Source organism: Diceros bicornis, chromosome X, assembly GCF_020826845.1.
Source record: "Diceros bicornis minor isolate mBicDic1 chromosome X, mDicBic1.mat.cur, whole genome shotgun sequence".
Taxonomy (NCBI): domain Eukaryota; kingdom Metazoa; phylum Chordata; class Mammalia; order Perissodactyla; family Rhinocerotidae; genus Diceros; species Diceros bicornis.
This window is the reverse complement of record NC_080781.1, coordinates 15,852,297-15,865,060: the sequence shown is the minus strand read 5'-3', so window position 1 is coordinate 15,865,060 and position 12,764 is coordinate 15,852,297. Positions and strand designations below refer to the sequence as shown.

General features: G+C 41.8%; 1 protein-coding gene across 2 annotated transcripts in view; it reads left to right on the top strand.

Annotated features, from left to right (window-relative positions):
- The first annotated feature begins 435 nt into the window (after window positions 1-435).
- ADGRG2 (adhesion G protein-coupled receptor G2) overlaps window positions 436-12,764 on the top strand; it is a 137,454-nt gene continuing 125,125 nt past the window's right edge. Inside the window, exon 1 of one of the 2 annotated variants that reach the window (XM_058535534.1) lies at window positions 436-1,015. The gene's annotated coding sequence lies outside the window, so the exon portion shown is untranslated. Of the gene's footprint in view, window positions 1,016-7,170; window positions 7,988-12,764 lie in introns of those variants that run through there. The other variant, XM_058535532.1, reaches the window with a different exon arrangement.

Sequence of the window (12,764 nt, the reverse complement as noted above, 5' to 3'; positions counted from 1 at the left end):
ATCCGAGGGTCTCGCGGTCCAGGGATTCCAGAAGCTCCGCGGGGGCTTCTGCTGGGGTGGGGTGGGCCGCCCTGTCCGCGGCCCCCACTCCTCTCCCTGCCCTCCGGCACCGAGCTCCCCGCAGGGCTTCGGGCCGCAGCGCTGCTCGCTCGCACCCTCCTCCCTCCGCGCCCCGCCCGCTCCCCACCTCCGCGACCAGCCTCGCCGCCGCCGAGCGCCGGACGCGCCACGCCGCGCCGGGCAGCTGGAGAGCGGGCGGGCGAGTGGTCCGGGAGCGCCGGGGGCGGCGCCCAGCCCGCGGGAGGGAGGAGGAGGGACGCGGCGGGAGGGAAAGGGGAAAAGGCGGGCCGGAGGGCGCCAGCAGCCAGCCCGTCGGCGCGGACCGGCAGGTAAGCGCGAGGTGCCGGGATGGGTCTGTTCCTCCGGGCTCCTGAGACCCAGCCTGGGGAGCTGGCGACGGGCGCGGGAGGCTCGGGCGCGGCGCGTGGACCTGGAGGGCGACGGGACAGCGGGGCGAACGCTCCCTCCGCCCGGTTGCGGCTCTGAGCCGGGGCCAGGGCCACCCTGAAAGGCAGAGAGCTCTGAGCTCTTGAGGCCGGCACCCCGACAGTGGGAGAGTGCGCGCCGTGGGAAGGGGGGGCTCCGGCGACGCGTTCTCCGAGCGAGGGGACGTGTGTATTCAAAAGCCTCAAACGGACTCAAACTCTTCCCACCTCCGGGAAACGGAACCGCGAGTCTTATTCGCGCGGGCGGTCTTCGAGACGCGACTCGCGGGGACTCAGTTTACCGCGCCGGGCAGTGGGTGCGGGGGACCCTGCGGAGCGCGAACGCGCCCCGGGCCCTGGACGGCTTGGCGCAGCACCGCCTGGCAGGACCCAGAACAGGTGGCCCGGGGCGCGGCGGGATGGAGCGGCAGCCCGAAGCCTGGGAGTGAGCATGGGAGAAGGAGGAGGCTGGAGGTCTCGGGTGAGCGCATTTCGACAGGGACTTGCCTTTTCGAGGCCCCGGAACTAAGGTGAGGAGGAGAAGGAGAGCTCCTGGGCCCCCCCCAGAACCAGATAAGGCAGGCGGCAGAGGTTTTCCGTGGCTGTGTCGACAGTGACACTTCTTAGTATGTACTGTTCACACGAATCCCCTGGGGATCTTGTTAAAATGCAGATTCTGATTTTGTAGATCTGGGGTGGGGCCCTGTCTGCATTTCTAACAAGCCCCCAGATGATGCTCATAGTACTGCTCCGTTGACCACGCTTTCTATGGCAGGCTCTGCAGAAGTACTTTTTTGTCCAACAGGCTGAAAAACCTTAGGAAAAGTGGGAGATTGGGAGAGGAGGTCCTAAGACTTGATAATCCCACCTCCACCCCAACACACACATTAAAACGATTGCTCCTCATTTAGCAGCAAAATGCTTTACTTGTCTTACCAGCTTACTAGCCAAGTACATTATCTGACAGTAGAGCTGGTTTCATGGGCATGCAAACTGTATTTGGTTTAATGTTCTGTTGTCGCTGTCAAAATTCTTAATAATTTTTGAACAAGGGGCCTTGCATTTTCATTTTGCACTAGGCCCCACAAATTATGTAGCTGATTCTGTCTAATAGTTACCACAGGCAGAAAAAGGACCCATTTCTTTGATCAAGGTTCAGAGCTGGTGCGTGATGGAAAGCAGTTTATTGGGAAAGACTAGCTAGATGTTGCAGTTCCTCTAATCTTTCTCAACCTTTCTTGGCTATTTTAAGAGGTAAGCCTATGACTATAACCTCAGTTATACATGGTATGCCAATATTTATTGCTTTATCAATGTTAATAATTAACTGTTTATTAAGAGCTTAATTATTAATATGTACAATACAATTAAGTTTGATGTTATAATAATTTGTAAATTAAGTGACAAAGTGAGTGTTATTTCCAAAGGATTTGGGGAATCCTTTTTAGTGTCTCAAAGTTTTGCTTAGTTAAGATCTAAAATGAGCTGGACATTGCTTGTTTTGCTTTTAACAGCTCAAATGCAAAGCTGGAAAACAAAAAGTGGCCAAATTTTGTAGCTGTTCAGGGGTATTGTTTTACAGGGCCTCAGTGCCATGCCAGGCAGGATCGGATTCCCTCTGCTTTTATCATTCCCACATCCCTGCAAGGTGACTTTCATTAAAAGGGGGATAGAGTAGATTTCGCTATTGAAAAACACTGAAGAAATGCAGGGCCAGCATCGGTGTTTTCTGTGAATAGTTCTTGCCAAAACCCCACAGATTCCAGGTGTGTGTGCTTTTCTTAAAAAAAAAAAAAAAACTGTTGGAAACACAGAAAAGAAAAAAACTTGAACTTGAATTGTGGATATGATTTTGTTCAGCAGAGGGAGAAAAAGGCTGAGAAGTGGAATTTCATTGGCGGGTTTGGCAGGGTAAGGAGAGCTGCTATGTTTTTGGTACCATGAACAGCCTTCCAGAAATGGCAAAGTGAGTTTGCTCAGGTGTTAGGGAGAGCGGGTAAAGAAGCTGCTTGTCCATGGCCAACTGGCGCTCTGGTGTGGTTGTGGTATGGCTGAGTCTGGTTTGGGACTCAGGGGGACATAGCTACGTAGGTTCCTGGTGCTTTCACTGCTCACATGAAACGGACAAACACATTTTTCCATTTTGCTCCCTGAGAGTGCCAAGTCACTTTCAAATACACGCTACAAACTGGGAAGAGCACCATTACATTTAAAAAAAAAGGGGGAGGAGAAGGTGTTTCTGTGAGGTTAATGCTGAAGACAAGAGAGATTCTGCCTTTAGTAAAAACCTGCGACCTGGTTTCTATGCCTCACTGAGGAAGGCTTTCCATACCTCAAGATAGAGAAAAAAATTTTCTTTTAGATGTTTATGGTTTTAAAAATATGTGGGTCTTTAATCTGCATGAAACTTATTTTTGGGGCATGGTATGAGGTGGGGGGGGGATTTGGAAGTTAAGAAATAGGCTAAACATTTGGGGAAAATTAAAATAAAATAAATTCTCTCAATCAAATAAGATTCTGTAAACACTGTTCCATTTTATGTCTTCTTAATTAATTCTTGAGTTGATTCCATGTTCTTAAAATTGAGGTAAAATTTATTTATAACAGTCACTCTTTTAATGTAAAGTTCAATAAGTTTTTACAAATACATATAGTCATGTAATGACCACCATATCAAGATACAGAAGAATTTCATTACTCCAAAAAATTCCTTATTGACACTTTGCGGTCAACCCCTCCCACCACCCTTAGCCCCTGGCAACCACTGATTTGTTTTCTGTTGCTATAAATTTGTGTTTTCCAGAATGTCCTGTGAATGGATTCATACACCATGTAGCCTTCTGAGTCTGGCTTCTTTCACATAGCGTAATGCATTTGAGATTCATCCATGTTGCTGTGTGAATCAATAATTTGTTCCTTTTTATTGCTGAGTAATATTCCACAGTTTGTTTATCCATTCACCAATTTTGGGAGATTATGAATAGGGCCAATATAAACATTCACATACAGCTTTCTGTGTGAACATAAATTTTTCATTTCACTCAGGTAAATACCTAGAAGTAGGATTCCTGCTGTATTATATGGTAAATTTAACTTTGTAAGAAACTGCCAAGCTTTTCCCAAGTGGCTGCACCACTGTGCATTCCCACCAGCAATGCATGAGAGGTCCAGTTGCTTGGCATCCTCGCCAGCACTTGGTATTGTCGATTTATTTTATTGCAGCCATTCCAGTGGGTTTGTGGTGGCATCTCTTTGTGGTTTTAGTTTGCGCTTCCTTGATGACTAATGATGTTAAGCATCTTTTCATGTGCTTCTTGGTCATTTGTATGTCTTTTAAGAAATGTCTGGGTTTTTTTTATTGTATTGTTTGTCTTATTGTTGAATCATAAGAGTTCTTCATATATCATATATCTGGATACAAGTTCTCTGTCAGATATATGCATTGCAAATATTTTCTTTTAGTCTGTGGCTTGCCTTTTCATTTTCTTTCTTTTTTTATTGTAGTAAGAACATTTAACATGAGATCTACCCTCTTAACAAATCTTGAAGTGCACAATACAGTATTGTTAACTATAGGCATAATGTTGTACAGTAGATCTCCAGAACTTATTCATCTTGCATAACTGACACTTTTATACAGTTTCACAGTTGAACAGTAACTCCCCATTCCTCCTCTCCCCAGCCTCTGGCAACCACCATTCTACTCTCTCCTTCTATGAGTTTGACTATTTTATTTGACTTATAACTCATATAAGTGGAATTGATGATGTTTTTTGAAGGGCAGAAGTTTTAAATTTTGATAAAGTCCAATTTAGCAGGGTTTTTTCCCCCTATGGATAGCATTTTTAGTAGCCTGTCTAATAAATCTTTGTCTACGTCAAGTTTACCAAGATTTTCTCTTGTGCTTTCTTCTAGATATGTTATAGTTTTATCATTTACATGTAGGTTTCTGACTTCATTTCAAGTTAATTTTTGTATGGGTCAAGGTTCACTTTTTTCCATATAGATAGGCAGTTGTTCAATACCATTGGTTGAAAAGACTGTACTTTTCCCCTATTGTATCCCCTTGGTCTCTTTGTCAAAAATTAATTGACTGTATATGTGTGGGTTTATTTTTGAACTCTATTCTCTTCCATTGATGTGTATGTCTATCCTTATGCCAATACCACACTGTAAGTCTTTCACATTCTTGTTAGGTGAATTCCTAGATTGTTTTGTGTGTGTAATTTTTATTACTTTTGGACATTGTATCCTTTTTTTCCCATTTCATTTTATAATTTCTATACTATTGTATAGAAAGGCTATTTAATTTTTTTGTAAGTCTATCATATCCAAGCCGTCTTATTGAACTTTTATTAGTTCTCATAGTTTTCCAGTTGATTTTCCTGGAGTTTCAAGGTAGAAAATCAAACTGCCTGCAAATGGCAATAGTATAGGGATTCCCCCCCACACCCCAATATTTTTTCCTCATTTTATTTGCTTGCCTTTGGCTAGGCTTCCCTCTAAGACACTGTTGAGGAGGAGTTTCTGATCTGGGTGGGAATCCTTCTAATAGTTTACCACTAGGTATTATGCTTGCTGTAGAGTTCTGGTAATTACCATTATTACTTTCAGGAGGTTTCTTTCCATTTTTAGCTTTTAAACGTCTAAAGTTTAATTTAAAAATTTCTTGCTCTGCTTGAAATTTTTTTTTCATTGAAAGCCTAACAGTTTTGAGGTGAGTCAGTCTTCCTGACTTTGGAGGGTCATGTTTTGATCTCCCTGGAGGAGAAGATAGTGTAGTATAAGTCAATTCGTTTTATTTAGACTATGAAGAACCTACTATTGGAGCTCTTTTATAATGTTCTCATTTGGGGGGATGCCAGGTACAGCACTTAAGGGAGAGAATAAAGGGACAGCTTGTAACCTACTTACGCATAAATAAGGTAGCTTTTTGTAGTGTTTTTCAAGTTTTCCTGCCCACCATTCACAGTGAGAAATACATTTTCTAATTCAACTCAGTATGAACATACCTATGTATAGTGTGAAACAGAATCTCACAAAGTATTATGCATTTTTCCTTGGTGCCATGTATTCTGATATTTTCAGTTCTCTTCCATCTGTTCTATTTCATTTTAAAAGGATGAACATGACCCTCTAAACTGGTTTGACCACTCTTTCATAAAACACTGTTTTATAAAACTGTAGTTTCTAAGCCCCAAATGGCTGAACTGTGTTCAAGACAGATTCATTTTATATCAGATCCTGCTATGATGCAAAGTGAGTTCGTTTATAATACCCTGAGATAATCGGAGCTACCCACATTTCTCTCTTAAATTACTGTGTAGCCTCTAAACCAGCCTCCCAGCATCCACCCTTGACCTCACAGGATAGCCAGTAAGTGCAGTCTTGTAAACCCACTGCTCAAAACCCTCTATCACCTCTACCACACTTAGAATAAATCCCCAGATCCTCACTGTAGCCTCTGAGGCCCTATAGGGTCTTTACCCCAATTCCTCACACATTTGTCCAAACACTCCAGCCTCCTGGCTGTTCCTCGTGCAAGCCAAGCATTTGCCTGCCTGCCAGCCTCTACATTTGCTCTGCTACCTGCCTGGAGCACCATTTCACCAGATATTCACATAACTTGTTCCCTTGTTTCATCTGGGTCTTTTCTAACCCTCATTTTAAAACAGCATTCCCCACCTACCACTATAAATGTCCACTCCCTCATCTGACTTCTGTTTTTTTGGTAACACTATTATCTACAATTATATTGTTTAATTATTTGTTGACTGATTCCATGTCTTTTTTTCCCCTGCCAGAATATAAGTTCCATGAGGGCAAGCGCTTTGTGTATCTTGCTCGCTGTTGTATTCTCAGGATCTAGAACAGTGGGGGCAGAGTAGATGCTCAATAAATATTTGTCAAATGGATGAAGGAGTGCGCCTAGAATCTAGAACAAATCAAGCACTGATCCTAAGAGAAATTCAACACACTCTGCCTTTCTGTTCAATTTTAGTGTGGAAATTTCTTTAGGTTAAGCATGGAGTATATTTTAATGTAAGCATTTCATTAATCAACAGACATCTGGTATCCACTACATTTCTGACTCTGTGATAATAATGATAGCTAATAGCTAATATTTATTGAGCAGGCACTGCTCTTACTACTTTACATGTGTTAACTCATTTAATCCTCCCAACTTCTTGAGGCAGGTACTATTATTACCATTTTACAGATGAGGAAACTGAGGCACAGAGAGGTTAAGTACCTTGTCCAAGGTCATACAAAAGGTTAAGTAGTAGATCCAGTGTTTGAACACAGACCATCTGATTTCAGAGCCTGTGTTCTTAACCACAATTCTCATAGCAACAAGGCGTATACACAATTCCTGAACTTTATGAACATGTAGTGTTTATGGCCTTTGTTCCCTTACCATAGTGGTTCTCAACCAGGGCCAATTTTGCCCCCTTGGGGACATCTGCCAATGTCTGGAGACATTTCTGGTTGTCATGACTGGCGCGGGGTGGGGGGAGAGGTGCTACTGGTATCTAGTAGGTAGAGGCCAGAGATGTTGCTAAACATCCTATAATGCACAGGACAACCCCCCCGCCCTGCCCCTCTTACTCCCCAACAAAGAATTATCTGGCCCAAATGTCCATAGTGCTGAGGTTGAGAAACCCTGCCTTAGCACAGTAGTTCTGAAAGCTGGCTGCCCATTGGAATCACTTGGGGAGTTTTCAGAATAAATAATGATGTCTAGGTCCAGTTCGTGACGTTAATAAACCTCACATGCACCCTCAGCAGTGCCTGACAAGCCTCCCATGCTGGCAGAGTGGGTTTGCTTTTCTAGTCTCCAAAACAACTGTTTGACACTGGGGGTGGGGATCAGAATTGGCCACCCCAAAATGTGTCTCTTTGGCATGAAGATTATTTTGGGCTAACGAGGATTATTACTTTTAAAAACTGCAGACATGGGAGAAGCTCTGAAAAGTAGAATTTACCCTTTGTAAGAGACATTTATATTTGTAAGGGAAATCTCCATCTGTTCAGGTATCTCCCTCTCTGTACCAGGAAGAGGGGCGATGACCTTATCTCTAGAAACCCTTATCAGTGCAGAAGGCAAGGACTTAAATCTGCATAATAACCTTACTCTTGTTTACCGTGCTTTTCTGGTAATCTCCCATAACTGACTCCCCCCACCCCAACATCCTCCTTTGTCTTTGGCTGAAGATGGTATTTAAGATGAGAGTCTCTGCCATTTTGGCCAGTTGCCCAGTTTCCTGGGTCTCTCCCATGTATACATGTTATAAAGCTTTGTTTGATTTTCTCCTGTTATTCTGTCTCATGTCAATTTAATTCATACCCCAGCCAGAAGGACCCAGAGTGGGTAGAGGATATGTCTTTCTCCCCTACAGTTTGGTGACTTGGATGGGATAAAACTTCACTCACTGGACGCTCTTCGCTCCTGAACTACTGCAGCCAAGAGATCCTGGACCCCTGACAAGATCCGGCAGGAGGTAAAAGAGTTCTTACCACGTCAGTCTCCCAGATCTCTGCCTGCAGGGTCCAGTGGGAGCCAGAGTGGTCAGTTTTTTTCCTTTTCTAATTTTGGATTAGCAAGAGAAAATATTGGTGAAGCTAGCTTCTTGGACTCAGCAACTCTAGGAGATTTGGTTGAGTACTCATTGGTTGTAGCTCCTTTTCCTCCCAGAGATAGTAATTTTTCCTTGTCTCTGTTGTTTTTTGTTGTTTGTCATAAGACACAGGCATCTCTATTTGCCGGTTGTCTGGGACTACGCACATGAGGTAAAAGCTATTGCTAAGGGCATCTTGGAAGCCAAAAAGACTGCAAATTTGGTGGGTGTGAGTGGAGCAGTTAAGAGCCACTAGGGCGCTCACCACCTCACAAAGTGTCCCTTGAAAGGATGAGTTAGGTCACAGAATGGGGTAGATGACACAGGTCCCCCACCAACTTCAGGAAAATGTCCGTGCGATGACGAGGTACTCTGTAAGGCACACACGATCCCCAACCTTGCGGCACTTCCCTCCTAGGTTCTGGCTCCAGGAGACCCAAGGCTTAGCTGAAGCTGTTAATGTGCATATCATATGAGGCTTTTTTCCTTTTGTCTTTTTCTGTGTCTTGAGAGCTTGATTTTGTGATCTTTCTGGTCTCCACCATCTGGAAGATGCTTGTACTGGCACACTTCTTGGTGGCCAGTCGAGTAGACTGGGGTTCTAGGGGACACTCTCTTTGTCTGGCTGTGCCATTTCTCAGGGGAGTTTGTCATAAGGGGTCCCAATTGCTTTTATTAGGGGCCTTTGTTGTCTCAACCTTCATTGCTTGTGGTGCAACGATGGCCTTTGCTTTCTTAAGCTATATTTTGGGAGTGAATTTTCTGGATCTCTTTTGGGGATGCCTCTCATGTCCATGGTTAAGCTTATTGGTATGAGTCGCTGTTAAGATCCTACTCATCAATATGGCCAGACGATGGATTGTTTGAATTGGGAAAACTTCTCAATTGGGGAAAAAATTTGTGAGAGCTCTCATCATAATTGTTTCATTGGTACCTATAAAAAGGCCAAATTAATAAAAGGAAATACAAAAAAAATAAATAACCTTAAGACCCTAACTCAGGTTACAATTAAATTGAGAAAATGTAAAAGTATAAGTGTTGATAAGATTATAAAGGTTGGGATGTTTGAGCTAATTTTATATAAGAGCTTATAACAACTTTGCCTGAGTATGTTTTAAAATTTCTGACTGGGAATGCTTCCCCTGTCCAAAACTATAAGACTAAGACCTATAGATAAAGTCCTAATGAAAACTGTGATTGGAGGTATAAGAGTTGATGGAATTCAGATGAAATTTTGTAGAAAAATTGATATATTTACAGGCATTATGTGAAGTGATTGTATCTCTTCTTTTTTGCCTGATTGTATTATAGATTGTATTGTGGGGATAGACATTATGTCTCACTGGGAAAAGGGAACGTTTCCCATGCCTGATTGTAAGACTTCATATAAATCTGCTCTTCGGACAGTGTTAATTAAACTTACTAAAGGGAAGTCAATAGGGTTGCCTGAACCCACACAGTATGAGATAAAAACTAGAGGCTAATACCAGGTGCTAATAAAAAGATAATAAAAGCCTCCCACAAGGTAAATTGGTCTAGAGTTAAATTGTACACTTAGAAAAAGGGCCTCTGTTAAATGCTTTGTGCAGACTTTTAAAGGTGTGATACATCGTCCTGAAAACTTTAGAACATACAAATCTTTGATTCACCTCTTAAGTTAGAAATTTCCCTGATATAAAAAAAGCAAAAAAAATAAAGCTGGAAGGGTGGATCGACCTCTTTTTGTCATTCAAACTGTAATCCAGTTCTTTGGGGAATTAGAAGCAACCGTCTTTGTGTTACAAATCTCTGCAAGGCCAGAAGTATGGCTCTAGAAAGCAGTTCAAAGTTCACCTGTCTTTTTTTTTTTTTTAAAGATTTTATTTATTTATTTTCCCCCCAAAGCCCCAGTAGATAGTTGTACGTCATAGCTGCACATCCTTCCAGTCGATGTATGTGGGACGCGGCCTCAGCATGGCCGGACAAGCGGTGCGTCGGTGCGCGCCCGGGATCCGAACCGGGGCCGCCAGCAGCGGAGCGCGCACACCCAACCGCTAAGCCACGGTGCTGGCCCAGTTCACCTGTCTTTTGCAAATACCAAGCCTCCTCTGTTCCTCCAAATGCTCCTAGATATTGATTGAGAAAAAAGATTGAGACATTAGAAACAGATAAGGCAGATATGCCCCAGAAACACCATCTTAAAGAAAACTTGACTGCTTTCTCTCTGTCTTTATGATGTAGATTTTTCTGCTGTCATCTTCTCTAAGACCTGAGAGCCATTCTTTGAAATGCAAATGTTTCTCAGAAATTAGTGAGTTTTGTATTGCACCTGATTCATAACAAAAACTTAACGTCTCTGTCTGTATCTACCTGTGTGTTTATGTGTGTCTATATGTATGTTATACATGTGTGATATTCTACCTCCGGATGGTATACCCAAAACTAAGGGCTCTGTTTAATTGACTTAAAAGTAAGCGCTTACATGTCTTTCAAGTTCAAAGATTATACTAAAATAATCTTTGGTAAATGAAAACTTGTTTAAGTTTGTTGGTTTGATTAAAATAGGCACGTCCTCAGAGTTATCAGCATTGGATATGCTGCAGACATGCAGCATTTATTCTACATTTATTGGTCAAATAAGCTGATGTTATCTTTATTACAAAACTGGTTAACAAAAATAATGACTTAGGGGCCATCCCAGAGGCGTAGTGGTTAAGTTTGTGTGCTCTGCTTTGGCGGCCCAGGGTTCGCAGGTTCGGATCCCAGATGCGGACCTACGCACCGCTTATCAAACCATGCTGTGGTGGCGTCCCATATAAAGTAGAGGAAGATGGGCACGGATGTTAGCCCAGGGCGAACCTTTCTCAGCAAAAAATAGGAGGATTGGCGACAGATGTTAGCTCAGGGCTAATCTTCCTCAAAAAAAAAATAACAACAACTTAAAATGATGGCTAATTTTGCCTAATGTCTCATGAAGTCTTGTAGGCAATCTAAATAATTATTGGAAACAAGTAACTAAATAGATGTGAAAAAGATGAGTGTTGGGTAAACTTTTAACAATAATTATGTGTTATGGTGTATGTATTTAAAAAGCTTCCAAAGTCTCTTTGGTAACTTTGAAACTGTGAAGTTTTGCTATGTTAACTTAAATGATAAAAATTCATTAAGTATTTAGATCATTTTCAAACAAGATAAGATATTAGATATTAATTACTAAATATAAGTTTATCTACTTTTGGCTTCTTATTACAGTGAAACTAAAAGGCGTTTTGGGTCTATTGTGAAACATGTCTTGTATTTTATTAAAAGATTATACTATAAAGTAACATGTTTCTAAAAATTATGAAAAGCGTTTATAAATTTGTCAAGCCACAGAATGCTAATGTAAAAGAAAGTTTAGAGGCTGGCCTGGTGGCATAGTGGTTAGGTTCACACACTCTGCTTCAGCGGCCAGGGGTTCGCAGGTTCAAACTGCTCATCAAGCCATGCTGTGGCAGCATCCCACATACAAAATAGAGGAAGATGAGCACAGATGTTAGCTCAGAGCCAACCTTCCTCAAGCAAAAAGAGGAAGATTGACAACAGATGTTAGCTCAGGTCCGATCTTCCTCACCACCCCCCCCAAAAAAAACAAGAAAGTTTGTAATTGCTTACTTAGTTTTTACTTAAAAATGAAGCTTTCTAAGGGTTAAAAATTCTAATATGTAATTAAAGCTACTAAAAAATAAGGAAAATATGTTTGTATTCAGGGCAAGTAAGATGTGTGTTTTCAATAAAAAAAGTAAAAAGAATGGAAATATTTTTCTTTGTTTGGTTAAGAAAGATAAACTTGTCCTAAAGTACTAGAAGGGAAGAAAGAAGGCATGGGACTAATTCTGAATGTAAAAAAAATGTTACAGGGGCCGGCCCGGTGGCGCAAGCAGTTAAGTGCACGTGCTCCGCTGCAGCGGCCTAGGGTTTGCCAGTTCAGATCCCAGGCGCACACCGACGCACTGCTTGGCAAGCCATGCTGTGGCGGTGTCCCATATAAAGTGGAGGAAGATGGGCATGGATGTTAGCCCACGACCAGTCTTCCTCAACAAAAAAAAAAGAGGAGGATTGGCAGATGTTAGCACAGAGCTGATCTCCTCACAAAAAAAAAAATGTTACAAAAGGTTTGTGGAAGAGGAATTCTGAAAACAGAGTTTTGTACATGGTCAGGTTGGCTAAGATTAAAATGAATCTAATTAAGTAAATACGTTTTAATATCAAAAGTAAACTAGTGCAAAATTAGAATTTGTTTTTTCTCTCTCTTAAAAGGATAATTTTCTTAAACTTTTAGTCTGCTCTTTGTAAAAAGATTATGAAAGATTTTTCTTTGAGTAGTTTACCAGAAGGATAGGAATTTTGTGTTTTATCAAAATAAATTTCTTGTGTTGTTTTTATCAGGTCTTTAATCGCAGGTGCTAAGGTTTTTCTTACAGCTATTTAATTTTCTGTATTTGCCTAAAAATCTTTAATTGTCACCATGGTTAAATGAATAACTAAGCACTGTTTCATAGGGACCTATGATATTGTGTGGGTAAGTGTTATTGATGTAAGTGTTCTAAAAATTATATAACATTCCTAGAATTCTGATCTGTCCTGGTTATCAGTCATAATTCTAGTTATTATCTTGAAGTGTTGTATGTCACAGAAATTA